Raw genomic sequence first — 17,272 nt, forward strand, 5'->3', positions numbered from 1 at the left:
ATTAGAGCCTGCTAATAGTATGGGACCTGATAACTCTGGTTTGACCTGAAATGATTTCACAGTTCTTTTTGAAGTTGAAAAGCATGAATTTAGTATATGATTCTTTGTTTGGGTTTCTATACTCGGTTATCACAGAATAGAATTTAAACTCTGAGCCTATTGTTTTCAACAAGAAAAACTAAAAAGTAAAAGTCAAAAAGGAAAGTCTATCCCCATGTTACCACTGTACTATTTGGATATGTTGAGTCATGTCGCTGAAGGCAGAAATCATGCAGCCACCCTCAGCAATGCACACACATGTGTTTCTTTCTGCGGAGCTGGCCCTGACACCCAGGACTCCCAGCAATGTGTGGCAGATCACAGCCTCCTCTATGCTGTGGTAAAACTGTTAATCCCTGACAAACAGTTCTGCCACCAATAATAATGACTTCAGAATCAGAAGAGTCATACCAGCTAAAGTTCTTTAGAACATTCTTCATTTGACAGGCTAGTTCTGCTTAATCCTATATTTTTATGCTTTTAGGAATCCAGTGGTTCAAAACAATAAAACTATGTGTTGTTACTTTTTAAAAACAAAGTATTGTGATCAGCTTGACTTTATCAAGAGATCTTGTAGTGGAATTTGGTATATTCTGAGGTTAAGTGAGGTTTTTCATTGTTTTGCCAAATTACGGTAATACAGGACTAGTAAGCATCCTGTATTCCCATTTTGGTGGTATTAGCATTCAGTTCATACAATGTGATTCATTGACTAGGCAGAGCTCAAAAATGTCCTGAAAAAATCATTGTTGCAAAAGGCTAAAATACAAATATATAATAATAAGGTAGTTAACTACCCCTTCAGTAAAGTTTCACATTTAGAGAAAGTTTATCAGCCACTTAGTAAGAAATTGCCCATTCAGCTTCTTTGCCTTGTGAAACTTTGAAGCTGATTTCCTCTTTGAGTTTAACTTGGCAGAGATTATTTATGTGCATTGCAGATGTTCTATCACACTACCCTTTTTATCAAGCATATCTGTGATGACTAATATTCAAACTGTTTTGCAACCTGTCAGCTAATGCTTGCAAGCATTTCATAGAGCTTTGCTAGCATGTTCTTTTATAATTTTGCAACCACAAAGGTTTAGTGTTGAGTTGTTAGATTTGCAAGATAACACAAATTCAGTTCCTCACCCACTCTCTGGAAGGGTAAAGTAGGGGGATCAACACAAAGACACTGTCTTCACCTTGTAGTTAACAAAACAAAACAAAACAAAAATACAGAAAGAAAGAAAAAAAGGATGGAAGAAGATATCAGAAAATGGGAAGATACCCCTTGCTCTTGGGTAGGAAGAACCAATGTAGTGAAAATGGCTATACTTCCAAAACTATTAAACATGTTTAATACAATTCCTGTCAAAATTCCAATAGCATATCTCACATAATTAGGAAAAACAATCCGAAAATTCATTTGGAACCAAAAGAGACCTAGAATAGCAAAAACAATTCTGGGTAATAAAGGCAAGGCAGGGGCATCACAATCCCTAACTTGAAATCATACCATAAAGTTACTCCGATAAAAACACCATGTACAGGCAAAAAAAAGACCCAAGGATCAATGAAACATACAAGAAGATCCAGAAATAACTCCAAACACATTCAGCCACCTTATCTGTGACAAAACTGCCAAATACATTCACTGAAGAAAGCATAGCCTCTTCAATAAATGGTGCTGGAAAAATTGGCTTTGCCCTTGCTGAAGATTAAAGTTGGATACGTATTTTTCACCACGCACTAAAATAATTGGAAATGGAGTAAAGACCTAAGTATTAAAACAGAAACATTAAATCTGCTAGAAGATAGAATTGGCAAAACCCTTGAGCTACATCTAGTGATGTAGCTCAGTGGCACAGTGCCTGTCTGGTAAGCTCAAGGTCCTGAGTTCAATTCCTGGTACAAAAAAAGAAAGATTTTGGTATAGGCAAAATTTATTTATGAATAAAACCCTGATCACACACAAGATGATCACAAAGACTCAACAACTGGGATCTCATCTTATTAAAAGTCTTTTCCACAGCAAAATAAACTACCAACAGAGTGAAGAGAAACCCCACAGTATGGGAAAAAATGTTTCTCAGATGGTCCTCAGACGAAAGATTACTATCAAGAATATATAACTAACTAAAATTACTATTAAGAATATATAACTAACTAAAAAAAGTTAGACCTTCCAAATTGAGATCCAATCCAAAAATGAACATCTGAGATGATACATACTTCTCAGATGAAGAAATACAAACATCAAATAAATATATGAAGAAATGTTCAATATCACTTGTCATTGGAGGGATGCACATTAAAACACTGAGATACAATCGCACCCTGCGGGGTGGGGGAGGCTATTATAAAAAAAAAAAATCTACCAGTAACAAATGCTGGAGGCACTATGGAGAAAAAAGTAACCCTTCTCCACTAGAGAATGGTTCAACCACTGTGCAACTACTGTGGATATCAGTGTGGAGATTTCTCAAAAATATAGAATTAAAAAATATAGAATTCATCCAGCTATTCCTCTTCTAGGATAGAGGAATTGGAAACATCATATCATGGCAGTATGTGTGCACATATCTATAGCAGCCCAATTTTTAGTAGCAAAATCTTGGAAACAATCCAAATGTGCATCAAACAAGGAATGAATACAAAAGACATTTATTTTTATATAATGGAGAATTGCTCCTCTATAAAAAAAGATAAACTGGAGATTTTTATAGATAAATACTTGACTCCATACTTATAAATGAAATAAATCATGCTCATACATGTAAGCATCATATTGTCTCCCTAGTAGGAAAAGCTGGAAGAGTAAATATGATATTATAAATGTATATCAATTCTGAAAATAATGGGATATTAGCCTTCCAAAGTTTTTATTCCTTTTCAAAATTGTTTTAATGATTTCAAGGCTTTTGGATTTTCATATCAATTTTAGAAAAGTTTGCCAATTACAAAAAAACTGGAGGGGCTGGAGGTTTTGCTCAGCGGCATAAGCGCTTGCCTTGCAAGCAGGCAGTCGTGAGTTCGATCCCTGGTACCAATAAAAAGGAAAAAGACAAAAAAAAAAAAAACCTGGAATTTTTATTAGAATTAGATTACTTGATCAATTTTTAGAAAATCATTATCTTCAGTGTTTCATCTTAAAATGTTTCTTGAGATCTTTAATTTCTTGTAATGTTTTCTAGTTTTCAGTGTATATATAGGTCTTGTAAATTTTGTGATGACATTTATCACTATTTTATATCTCATTTATTATTTCCTTATTACTATTTTATGTTTAATATTCTTGTAAACAATGTGTTTGGTTTTTGTTTGTCATCATGAAATGGAAGTACATTTGCTTTTCAATATATATTTATTTTAAAAATACCACTTCAAAACTTGGGAACTTTCTATTTTATTAGATCATCACTAAATTACTTTGGTTTTCTTTTTATCACAATAATACCATCTAAGTAAACTTTATTTATCTTATGACATTTGGTTTTATTCTCCTACCCAAGAAAGAGACTCAATAAGAGAAATAAAGACCCTTAGAATGTTTTGAATGGTGTATACATTGCTTAAATTTGATGTCATTTTCAAGCCACTAGATTTTCACAGAAAAATCATATATATGGCTTCTTGTAAGATCCTGCATACTGGACTCTCGTTATTTAACTATAATCTATTAGGGAGGGTAGAATAGTTGCTTCTCCATGTACCACAAGTTTACTCAAGTTCATTTATTCCTTGTCACTCATTCATGCTCTGTCACCCTTGCAGTCATTTGAGGAAATGGTCCTTCACTTATTCCAGGAATGGAACACTTTTGCTACTCCATTGTCCAGTCTGGGGTAGAAAGCTGAGAAATACATGTGTGTAGGAGGGCAGCAGAGGGAGATCAGGAGACTTTTCAATTCCTTCACTCAAAAACCTGACAAGCTACGACGTCAGGGACAAGGAGGGTCCCAGATGGACAGCTCATGTATTTCTGTATTCTAGCATTTTGTCTGCAGCACTTCACTGCTTTTGTTTTGGAGAAGGCTCCTCTTTAACAGAAATGTTAGGCTTCAGTCCATCCTATTTCCTTTCTTGTACATCTTGAAGTGTCAGTCATGAGAAAAAATTTAGTCTCAACTAAATGTATATAAGGCAGGTTAAGTGAAGTTGGCAACAGTGTTAGGAACCAACCCCCAGGCCAGAACGAAGGCTTCAGAGCTGAATCGTGGTGTGAGCTCTAGAGCCAAGGACAAGATGGAGACAGGGTTGGGAAGTTAGCTCAGTGGCATAAGTACCTGCCTGGCAAGTGCAAGATTGTGAATTCAATACCCAGTACAAAAAAAAAAAAAAAAAAAAAAAAAAAAAAGAAAGAAAAGAAAAGAAACACCCTAAGACAGACAGCACTCCAAGTTTGTAGTTATTGTAGCCCCAAATTCTAAAATCAAAGACCCAAGGAAAGTCATGTGTTTGATCTTCCATTAAATGTACACATGACATTTACACACTTTTAGTATAAAACTTCTCTATATAATAGTGAAACTAATAATTCCAATCTTATCAGTTAAAAAAACTGCTATATCATGTCTCTATATTAAATTATAAAAATTTTATAAGAATTAACAAAGTTACCAAGTTTTTCATTTGGTCCTATTCTCTGTACTTTTTTGTCCTCTAGAGAAAAGAAAAATGCCATAGGAGAAGAGAGGATAGAGTTCAGACAAGAAAAAGTTGAAAAGACTGGAAATATTTTCTGAAATGAGGTATATATATATTGATATAGTGTTACCCCTTTGTGCTTTTTAATTCAAATGCCAGCCTTAGAGGCAGCTGTGGTTGAGATATGTTTTAATATAGCTTCCCTGACTTGTGTACAGACAATTTATGTGGAAGACAATCCTAGAAATCACCAGTGAGGAACTCTACAGAAAGAGTGGGAAATACCATATTTTACAAATCAAATTTGAGATTTCACTGTCATCTAATCCATTTTTCATTTCACCCACATCCTTTTTTTTGTATCTCTGCATTTTAACTTTAAAAAGTTTGATTTATAAGTGATTAAGTAGCACTTAAGATAAACTTTGTATATGCATATAGCAACAAAACTATATAATAATTCTGTGACAGTCTTAGTAAGATAATAATTTCCTATGGCTAACCAATTTAAAATTTGATTTTACTTATGGAAGAAAATTCAGTTTGCTTGAAATGACTTTTTTGTTGGCCACATATCTGACATCTAAGCTGTAAGTGTTTAAAACTGAATCAGGATGATTTAAAGTCTGTATAATTCACCACTTGCACCTACAGACACATACGTACAATATGTTCCACCATCAAAGGTCTTCGTCCATATGAATATTAAATCATCAACAAGCAGTTGATTTTAATTCAGTCTAAAAGATTTTCAGGGATGTCAAAGAACAATATCATCTTATTTCTCTGAAAATGTTCCAAATTACTAAAGGGAAAAAAACACAACAATTTCTCAAGGCAGATTGGAGCTTATAATATTAACTGTTTTCAATAAACTAGATGTAGATACAAACATATTCCTAGACTAAGTATGAGTACACAAATAATGACAGTTATATCATTCAATAGGAAGAGTGAAGTATCTCAAAAACCCATTCCCACTCCTATATTCATAAGTGCAGGAAAGAATTGTTTCTCAGAATATAATCAAGACCTATAAATACAATTAAACCTGCCACAGAAACACTGCTTCATGGCAGGTCTCACAAAGCTTTTCCAAAGTCCCAAACCCCTCAGCAATAAAGTACAAGGATGAATAACTATTAATATTTGCTGGGTGGGTGGTGCACATCTGTAACCCCAGCATTCAGAAGGGAGGCTAAGGCAGGAGGGTCACTGTGAGATCAGACCATCCTGGAATACATAGTGAGTTCAAGGCCAGCCTGAACTACATAGTTAAATATTTTCTCAACCAACCCCCCAAACCCCAAATTTCTTATTCTTTGTATCCTTGCAAAAAGAATAATCTATAGAGATGATCAAAATATGGTAAATGTTTAAATGTTAAAAATACATTGCGGTAATAGACAGATTGTCATTAATCTTTCCACTTTGAACAAATTTACCATGTCATTTTTACCACATTCTGAAGCAGTTCTGGAAGACCTCTTTCATGAATGTCTTTTGGAGGAGAGAAAAAAAAATAGTGAATGCTGCTGCTAAGTGCTCTTTGATGAAAAGACAGCCTCATGAAAATATATAGTATATCTTCAAATGCTTTATTCACTGGATCTGATACTGTGCAACGTTTAGCTCTTCTCCAACGTCAAAATGACCTTTGAACATTTTGAATTAACTCAGTTAACGTTAGTTGCAAGAGTGCAACTAAAGATACTCATGAAAGAGAACTTTCAGAATGGCTTCAGAAAGTGACAAGAATAATAAGTGTGTTCAAATTGAGGGAAAGTATTTTGGAGGGAATTAATGGCAATGTCTCAATAGTAAATTTTAAAATCAAGAATTCACTGTATATTTTGATCACATGGTGTAAGTAGTTTTTCTCCAATAAATTCAGGCTTCTAAGTAAGAGATCATACATACATAGTTTTGAAACATTAAAAGAATATTTTTTAAAAATATCTTTCTTTGAACTTATTTCAGTCCTGTTAAAATAAAATTTTGAAAACTGTCCAAGTTGGAAAAAGCAGTTAAATGATTGTCAGCAATTTAAGAGTCAAACTATTTTGTAATATACCAAGATCTACTTTTTAAACTAGATTTATTTCCATATGAAAACCAGAGTTGTTTTGTTAAAGATCAACAGTCTAAACCTCATGAACCTTCCCTTCCTTCCACCATCTTCACCAAAGGAATTTAAAAGGTTTTTGAAGATCAGTACTTGAGAATGTACTTTAAACCACAGGTTTAACATCTCTGACTTCAAATCTACAGGGAGGTTGAGGACCACTCACCAGCTGGAATAAAATCTGGTCTGCAAAGCAGAATCCAAATCCATAGATTCAGCTGTCTTGAGCTGGGATATCTATTGCAGAGATATTGATACAGGGGAATGAAACTCCCAACCTAGACAAGGGCCTCTTGTCTAAAACATATAAAGAATTAAAAAACTCAGACCTCCAAAATTCAAAGATCCAATCCAAAAGTGGGCATCTGAGATGAATACGCAATTCTCAGATGAAAAAATGCAAATGGCAAATAAATACATGAAAAAATGCTCATCATCATTGGTCATGAGAGAAATGCAAATTAAAACCACACTGAGATACCATCTCACTCCTGAAAGAATGGCCAGGATCAAGAAAACCAACAACAACAAATGCTGGAGAGGCTGTGGGGAAAAAGGAACTCTCCTGCACTGCTGGTGGGAGTGTAGACTGGTACAGCCTTTGTGGAGATCTGTCTGGAGATTTCTCAAAAAGTTGGGATTGGAAATCCCATTTATTCCAGCTATTCCACTTCTAGGCATATTCCCAGAAGAACTGAAAGCATCATACCACAGTGATATATGTGCACCTATGTTTATAGCAGCACCATTTGTAATCGCCAGATCTTGGAAACAACCCAAGTGTCCATCAACTGAGGAATGGATAAGAAAGTTGTGGTATTTCTATACAATGGAGTATTATTCAGCTATAAAGAAGGATCACATTGAGATATTTATCAATAAATGGGCGCAGCTTGAGACCATACTCATAAGTGAAATAAATCAATCTCGCATGTGTGAATACCGAATAGTTTCCCTAATGTAAGTAATGATTCAAATATATAAAAATATGTGGTAATCATGATTTCCCATTATGTGGCCTTGAAGCCTTATAAAGTTTTCACTCATTAATTAGAAAGGCTTTATTCTGCGCTTCTTCATATGGAAATACTTGAAGCTATAGTATATGAAGTTTTATCCAAATATTTCAAGGAAAAAGACAGACACTATGGTAACTACTATTAAGTCGGGTTATATGGTGGTGAAGTACTAGGTTGCTGAAACAGTCATGCTTTGACCTCTATTGTTATATTGTTATGTCCTGTTTTATCTCAATCTCCCCCTTATTCTTTTAAAAAAATTATTTAGTCATTTCTTATGTTTGTCTTACTTAAGGGAAAAAATTTAAAAAATTAGGATATATATATAGTAACTCTTTTTGATTTCCTATTAACTTGTATTGAAGTCCTGTAATACTCCCACGATCTTGTTTTGACTGATTAGACTCTGTTCCATTCTGTATGATAGTATCAAGTTTGAGGATATAGGCAACTACTTTGAAGGCAATAAGATTCACTAAGATGCCCATTCTGGTTTGACTATTGTCTTCTTTGGAAGTCCTGTAATGTTTACAATGCCTAAGTTTTATTGGTCTTGTTCTCTACTGTTTTGTCCAACTTTATAATATCTAATGAGATAGACAATTCTTTTTAAGGAAACAAGAGACAACATTAATAACCATTGTTGATAACCTTGTGCTCTGTTCTACACCATGTGCTATGTCTATCCTTAGTTTTGACTGACAGCTTTGTTTTGCCATATTTGACTGTATTCTCTCCCCCCCCCAAAAAAGTAATAAGCACTAAGGAGTAATAAAATCCAAAATGTGTAAATTTTGTTGTAAAAAAGAGAGGGAAAAAAAATAAAAAGAGCTCTAACGGATATAACAGCAAGTGTGTTTAGGGGTGTTAAATAGCTGACTATATCAATGTTTTTGGATCATTGAACACAACTGTTTGCAGTCTCCCTGTTTGAATGTCCACCTTGTATTCTTTGATACCGTGATTTGAGCAACTATTTTCAAGATGATAATATGTAATCTATTAACAGGTGATTTCTTACTGTTATGTTTTTTTTTTTTTGTAGTTCTATATTACGTGTACCCTTACACCGCTTTGTTTTGTTTTGTGTTTTTCTCTTTTTCCTCTTAAATAAAATAAAAAAAAAAAGAAACTCCCAACCTACTATGTCCATGAGCTCGTGTTCTCTAAAACTGAAGAATGAATTTTAGAAACAATGGAGGTTAAGAGTAGAATATATTTTTGAGAGAAAGAAAGCTTCTTTCTGAAGAGAGACAGAAGGGGTCCTGAGCGGGTTGCCAAGGACTCTGTCTTTTCCGGGGACTTTTATATAGTAAAACCATGGGTTCAAGGTGCGGCAAAGACTGGGAGCTCACAAGACAGATGGGCTTAAGGTGGGACATAACTACAGTTAGCCAATAAGATCAATAGTTCAGGTAAAATTGATTGTATTAGGGACAAATGGGGAAGCCAAGTCATGTAGAAAGCGGGCATTCTTACGGAACAGTGACTCTTTCGTAGGGGGATGGAAATTATTTACAGTATCAATCCCCAAGATATGGTGCATTTGTTTGGTCTTTTATCTCGAGGCGTGGCCCACAGCAGGAGTTCTCAATCTCCCCCACAGTTGCCAGGTATCTGCACCGACTCCATCAAAGACCTAGCCCTGTCTCACTGCCTGTAATATTTCTAACTAACTCAGCTGCTGCAACAATATCAGTAGGAAAAAAATGGAAGGAAGGAAGGATAGAAGGAAGGAAGGAAGGAAGGAAGGAAGGAAGGAAGGAAAGAAGGAAGGAAGGAAGGAAGGAAGGAAGGAAGGAAGGAAGAAAGAAAGAAAGAAAGAAAGAAAGAAAGAAAGAAAGAAAGAAAGAAAAAAGCAAGCAAGCTATGGCTTAACCCACTTACCCTAACCTTGTGGCCTCACTTAAGTGATTAAAGAAGGAAAGAAAAGTTTCATACATGTTTGCCCTAAACCCAGGAAACTCACCTCTAGCAAGATATGACCCAATCAATGTGAGGTTGGCTTACCTAGAGCAAGATAGAATAAATAATAGTTAGAAAAGAGAGAAAGAAAATCATAATTTAAAATGGTACTTTTCAGACCAACTGCAGCTTCAGAACACAATGTAAGTTACTCAAAAGTATATTGACCTTTCAGGAAACTCATTCAAAATAAATTAAAAGCCCTTGGAGAAGTCTTAAAGATACACTAAACCTGTAAATTATGCCCTGTGATTTTTACCTGAAAGTTGAGCCTGTTCTATTCCTCTAATGGTTTAGATTCACAAATTCCATAGACTCTCATCTTCCAGGAAATAGCACGAAACTTCAAACACATGCAAATACTTTACATTCTGACTTCCACACTAATGAGTAACATGACAGATAGTAAGAATACACATCCTAGATCATCCAAGGCATCCCCGAGTCCACATAACCTCCCTCATCATAGACTATGTATCCCTCTCTTAAGAGCCCATGTTCTATTTTTTCCATATTCTATTTTCTTTAACTTTAATTCTATCTATGCCACTCCCCTATTAGTCCTAAAATTCTTTTCTGTGACAACATAAGACAAGGGTGAGTTGAGATCTCCAGCTCCTATAGGGAAGAACTTGTCAGAGGCCTTATGGACCATTTCTGTTCCAAAGGATCAAAAATGGGGGCAGGGTCTGGAAATATAGTTCAGTGGCACAGTGCCTGCCTGGTAAGCATTAGGTCCTGAGTTTGATTCCCAGTACCAAAAAGGGGGGGAGGGCTTGGAGGAGCGTATGGCACTTCCAAGCAATTAGGAAAATTGGTGGAAGTCCTTTCATATTTGGACTACTATGAAAATGTGGAGAGAGGAGCACAAGAGTGCCACATTATCTCTTCCCAAATAAAGGAGCTTGACACCTGTTGGGGTGAACTGCTATAGAGGTGAAGGGAACTTTTTCTATGCCTCCTGAAGGTTGGTAATTGTTTCTATTGCAATAAACTGACAATAGATTAACAGGAGAAAAGGCATGCAAAGCATTAAGAAAAGTGAGTGTCTAATAATCCAGTGAAAGAAGTTTATATACTCATTATAGAAGTGAGGAACATTGGGAACACATCTTAAGAAGATAAATGATTTTTAGAGTAGCTGAATGGACTTAGAGAACAATAGCTTGGGACAAAGTGAGCTTAAGGGGAGAAGTGAGATACTATTGGCAAGGGGAGAGGTGACAGTGCACCGCAAACACTGCTATGGCAAATAAACTCAGTCAGTGGAGAACCCTCAGAAGAATAGGTGGAAAACCTGTCTGGGCAGGTGTGATGGTGACAGCATTTAGCTTATTCTCTGATGATTAACCTTCCCTGGTTAATGAGATTTCACTGAGGCAACCTAAGACAATTCCATTCCTTCTGGAGGAATGAACTACCTGTGATAGTTAAGTTTAATTGCCAACTTGACTGGATTAAATGATTCCTGGAGAAGTGATTAGATCACTGATGTTCATAGCTAAATGTGTTGTTATGAGGTGGGGCCCAATTAAAAGTGGGACCCTGTGGGATTTGGAGGGTAGATTTGCTGCTGCTGTTCCCCTGTCCTGCCTCCCGGTCGCTGGGAACTGATCACCTTTGCTCCATCATATCCTTCTATCATGGTGCTTATGATTTGGAAACACCTGACCATGAATTGAAAACTCTGAAACTTTGAGTCAATTTAACCTTCCCTTCTTTCAGTTGTGAGTGTTAGATATTTTTGTTCCAGCAGTAGGAAAACTGACTAATATCCTCTGTTAAATCAGACCATGGCATTGCAGAGAAAGCCTCACCTTGTGCTGCAGGAAAGAGGGTTAGGTGATAGGAGGCAAGGAAATCTTGTGACTGCTTCTTTAACTCAAGTCAAAGGGCTGTAATTTGGGATATTGTTTTCTAAGCCACAACACTGCCGACCCTGATGAGACCAGGAGCCAGGCTGACACACTCCAGGAAGGAAGCTCCTGTTCCAGGTGAGCAGGTCTATTTCTACGTCCACATAGGAAATGTTTTTGTATCCTTCAAGAACCTGAGTGATCTAAATGTTGACTCAAATGCTCTGAGAAAGACAGGTAATTCATTAAATTTACCTTAAATGCACACCCTACATCTCAGGATGAAAATTCCCTCCTTTTTTTTTATTATTCTTTAATCACTATAAGTTTATAGTATATAATTACATTTATTGTCATAACACATCTTAATTCTTTTTTGTCCCCTACCCTTCTATTTCCCTCTCCTCTTCTATCTATTGGTTTCTTACCCATTTGCAAAAGCTCTATTTCTATTCTTTCTTTCAATTCATTTGGTACCCTCATTTCCTTCCTTCCCTCCCCTCTGCATCCATCTCTTGTTCCTCTTCCTGTCTGAGAAAAAGATCTCCCTACTTCTATTATTTGTTTTACTTTGCTATTTATTTATATTTTGGGTTTCTCATATAAGAGGAAACTATGAGGTATCTAAGCTTGTACATCTATTTTAATCTTAATTTTGGTCTCAAGGTACACTCATTTACCTATGAATGCCTTGGATTTATTGTTCTTCTTGACAGTGATACCGCATTGTGTATGAACACCACAATTTCTTTATACATTCATCTGTTGATGGCATATACGTTATTTTCAAGATTTAGCAATTATGAATTGAACTCTCATAAACATAGGCATGCATGTGTCACTGAAATATAATGACTTTAACTCTTTCAGGAAGATAGCCAGAAGTCAAGAATAGCCGGGTTAAATGGAATTTCTTTTAGCTCATTGGGGAATCTCCGCACTGATTCCCATAGTGCTTTTACAAACTTACATTCCCAAAAACAGTGTAGAAAGGTCCTCTTTTCTCCAAATCTCACAAGCATTTGTTATTATTTGATTTCTTGATGATAGTCATCCTTTCTGGAGTAAGATGGAATCTCGGTGTTCTTTTTAATTTGCATTTCTTTAATGACTAATAATGCTGAACATTTTCCATATACTTACTGGTCTCTTGTACTTCTTCTGAGAAGTGTTTGTTCATTTTAGATACCCTTTTTAATGTTTGGTTTTTATTTTGGGGCATCTAATTTTTTTGTTTGTTTTTGTTCAGTCTAGATATTACTCCTAGATTTGATGAATAGCTGGCAAACACCCATTATGTATATTATCTCTTCATTCTGTCAGTCATTTTCCTTGCCGTGCAGATGCTTTTTAGTCTGATATGATCCCATGTGCTGATTCACAGTATTATTTCTTGTACCGTTGGAGTTCTGTTCAGAAAGATCTCGCATATGCCAATATCTTCAAGAGCTTTATCTGTTTTGCCTTCCACCAGATTGTTTCTACTTTAACACTTGATGTCATGAATTTCTTCAGTGCTCAAATGTTAATACACCCATGGTTAATAGGAAATAATAATTCCATTTAATGTTCTATGTTAAGCTTACTGCCTCTACTGCACTATAGTCTTATCAATCTTCTGGATGTTCAACAAATACAATTAAGATATAATTATAAATTCCTTTTGCTGGGATCCATCAGATATTTTCCAGATAAAGGTTATATGATGCATATTGGGGCCATAATTAACTATATTCAACTGGTATTAAATGACTCCGCAGCTGATCTCTCCTAAATAAAAAGGTAAAATTAATAAAACAGGCTATCCTCCAAAAATCAGATGGCATTAGACATTCTAACAGCATAAGAGATACTTACACAATTGTAAAACCAAAATGTACGGAATGACAAATGAATGACATGTCAGTTTCTAAAATTCCCTGGACCTTATCCTTATCCCCCTTATGGGAAGCCATTACTAAAGTTATAATCATAAACTGTTGATTCTATTATTTGACTCCTGCATACTTAACTGATTCTTTGCCTTTGTCTCCTTTAGATGTAAAGCTGTATACCTACCCAAGATGAAAACTAGATGTCTTGTGACTATAAAAGAGACAGATACCTTCCACTGTGGGTCAGATCCCAAGACAAAAGGCTAAACCTTCAAACAGCACAGGGAGACCTTCTTAATATGGCTTTTCATGTTTTCAACAACAGAGATAAAAATCAGTAGGAAAAATAACAGTCTGATCTTTTAGAAGTGACACTTGGAGCTGTGAGATAGGTAAATCAACACAAGATGGAGTTGCCTGGGCCCCTCCCAGATCATGCTTCAAATACAACAAACAAGGACATTGGGTAAGAGAGTGCCCCAACCCTGGTGTTCTTCTGAGGTCTTGCCCCTATTGCAATCTCAAGGGCCATTGTACTCTCATAAACATAGGCATGCATGTGTCCTAGCTGCTGGAGAGGGGGTAAGCCATCCTCTAACTCCTTGCCCTCATAGGAGACCTCATCACCACTGGATTCATTACTGACTGATCTACTCGGACTTGATGCTGAAGACTGATGGGGCTCAGGGTTCACAGCCCTCCATTAAGGTGTCCTCAGAGCCCCAAGTCCCACTGGAGGTCTCAGGTAAGACATTCTGTGTACTTGTGGACATAGAGGTCATGTATAGTGTTCTTCCTGAGTTTTTAGGCCATTTTTAGTCCACAGTCTCTATGGTGGGTGTTGACAGCCAACCTATGCAGCCTTTGCAGGCAGGGCCTATTCCATGCAAGTTCCAGACTCCCTTCTTCTCTGGTCGATCCTATAGTTTGAGATACCTCCAATCCCACTTGTGCTACCAATGCCATGCCTATTTTAATTCACCTCAGGGATCCTTCAATTTTTCCTTGTGATCCCTAATATCCCATAGCTCCCAAACATTTATAGGGACTTAAATCTATAACTAAGCACCTTTTAGACAATGCTTTTCTTAAACCTACCCATTCACTATATAATACGCCCATTCTCCCAGTACTCAAGCCTGATGCGTCTTATTGTCTAGTGCAGGACCTTGGGGTAATCAATAATGACATTACTCCAATCTCTCTCATATCCCTCCCTCCACTACTCACTTTACAGTCACAAATTTTAAAATGTCTATTTATTCCTTTGTGTTTATGCTGTCTAACCCAGACACTCTGAGGTCTCAACAACTTACACCTGTCATCTCTATAATAAAACCTCTCCTCAGGGACACATAGCACCCTCTTCTTTTCCTATTCATCAATTTCACAGACACAACCCTGGTCAGGACTGGCAGGTAGATCTTACACACATGCCCTGCTACAAGTCTCTCAAATATCTTCTCATCTTTATTTGTACTTTTTCAGGATAGATAAAGCCTTTCCCACAACCAGGGAGACTTCTAAATTCCTTATATTCTATTAATCAATTATCTTTTTTACAGCAGGACTCTTAACAATCTTTCCTAAAGACTCCCACATCATGCTTAAGATCGTCATCATGTTGTTCTACATGACAACTGTCTTAGTTCTCTCTGTCCTCAGCTGTTTAGTCAACCATGAGATCCCTGTGGGCCTAGGTTTTTATCTCCCTAATAATGACGCAGCCATGGCCTTCCCTACCCCTCTTATTCTTTCCAGCTCAACTCCTGGACCAGAGACAAGCCCTACCTCCCTACACTTTTAATTGTTACTCTTTCAGATGGGGGAATAATCACCTCTCATAATTTTACTCCTCCTAACCCCATATTTATTTTTCATTTATTTTTCTACCTCACTGTGGTCCTGATAGAATGGCATATTTAAATTAAAGACTCCTTTCCTTCTACCTCCCCTGGGTACTTAAATATGATAGTGGCCTGCCTCCTCATAGCACGTTGTCTCTTTGTTTTTCCAGTCGAAGATGTGGACATTCACCAATGATGAAGTTTTCCTGGCTAAAACACCTGGTACCAGCTTCTACATGGGCATCAATCATCATCCCGTCAACCTTACTAAACCCCAATATGGCGGCCCCTTTCAACAGGAAGTAGTAAAAAAGAGATTTTCCCTTTTCCTAACAATACAAAGATGGGAATGAAAAGTTCTTGCCTCAGTAGAGTCTAATGAGGGGCAGAAGACCAAAGTGGGAACACCTACCACTTCCTGCTTCTTTTCCAGCTCCTGTTTGTGTGGGAAGAAGACTCCAATCAGCTCCTTGAGTGTGATCAATGCCCGCCCTAAGCACAGCCTCTGGTCAGACGTTATATGTGTATTCCCTGCCCCAGGTGTCAGCCAGAGAAAGCCAGGCCCCAGCGGTCATGGAATTCTCTCCATGTCCTTAGAATAAAGGCTATTTTTTACTTTATATTCTCTCTTTCATCGTGCCGAAAACTCTTTCACTTGGATCCTTGATCCATTTTTATTTTAGTTTTAGGACATACAAATTCACTCAATCAGTTTTTAAAATTGTATTTACTATAAGGTGTGTTGAGTTTCTGTGCAATAAGATCAACAAAAATGATACAATTTTTATGCCAGCAGAAAAAGGTTCAAAAGTCTACCATATAATAAAATTTAAATACTTCAAACTTGAATACCAGTTGATTATTAAATTTTTAAAAAAGCACTAAACTTATAAATTAAACTCTTCTTCCTCCTGTAAACTACATTCAGTGTTTTACTGTCCCTGCTTGCTATGGATCCACTGGCCTTTCTGTGATGGGTCTGCATTTCAGTCAGGAGCTGAGCTATTTTGATCCATTTTTGAGGCACTAGAAGTGACTATAGCTTCTTAGCAACTACAAAGTTGCATTAACCCAATAAATTACTCATGCTATGAAAAGTACAGGAAACCCAAGAAAGTCCTATGCTATTAGAGCAATTATCCCAAGCAAAATGATCTGTTCCTAGTTTCACATTAGTATACTTTAGATGCATACTTTTATTGTCACCCATGGAACACAGCAGAGAGCTTTATTCTAGGGAAAGGCAGGCACAGGAATAAAATGCAAGGATGGCCAACAGAGATATCAGCTGGACATATGATCCAGTGGTCAGTACCAAAGAATTCAAACCCACAAGGAAGAAGTTGGCTATTTGCTCTTAGCCTGAACTTGTGGCAGTGTAGACCACATCCATGTCCTGTCTTGTTATTAAAAAGTGTCAACTATAATACTCTATTCTAAAACTTCAAAATGTACAGGATTGATTCCTATAGTCCATGCTTTAAACCAAAGTCACTTTGGTCCTTATGTCCCTCCTGTGTCTTAAAAATTTAGTGAAATGATATGAAATCTGAAACTTTAACATACTCCACTACAAAATTATAGTATAGGTAAAAACAAGAGTGGAGACACTTTCATAGCTCTTTGTTTGCATGATTGGAAAATTCTGTATTATTCTCTATACCATTGTGTATAGTTGAAAATTTCTAAAAACAGTTCTTTTTACTTTTCTTTCTTTTTTCAATGCTGCAGATTAAACATAGGGCCTGCCACATGCTTGATAAGTGCCCTATAACTTAGCAATATTCCCAGTCCTTTATTTTCCTTTGATTATTGCATTTGAAGTATATAGTGTTCCTTGTGTTTGATGCTGTCTAGTAATGTAGCTTCCATTTCCTCCTTAATTCATGATTTTATTCTCTGAAATTCTACTTTT

General features: G+C 36.4%; 1 protein-coding gene and 1 long non-coding RNA gene across 4 annotated transcripts in view; one reads left to right on the top strand and one right to left on the bottom strand.

Annotated features, from left to right (window-relative positions):
• Slc9a9 (solute carrier family 9 member A9) overlaps positions 1-17,272 on the bottom strand; it is a 691,893-nt gene that overhangs the window by 559,140 nt on the left and 115,481 nt on the right. The gene's annotated exons all lie outside the window — the stretch shown is intronic.
• LOC134476114 (uncharacterized) lies at positions 12,860-15,966 on the top strand. The gene is made up of 3 exons (XR_010047603.1): positions 12,860-13,976; positions 14,125-14,255; positions 15,528-15,966. It is a non-coding gene; the product is annotated as an uncharacterized LOC134476114 (long non-coding RNA).

This window comes from Cavia porcellus, unplaced genomic scaffold (genome assembly GCF_034190915.1).
Source record: "Cavia porcellus strain 051 isolate PalLab524CR breed Dunkin Hartley unplaced genomic scaffold, mCavPor4.1 scaffold_5, whole genome shotgun sequence".
NCBI classification, from domain to species: domain Eukaryota; kingdom Metazoa; phylum Chordata; class Mammalia; order Rodentia; family Caviidae; genus Cavia; species Cavia porcellus.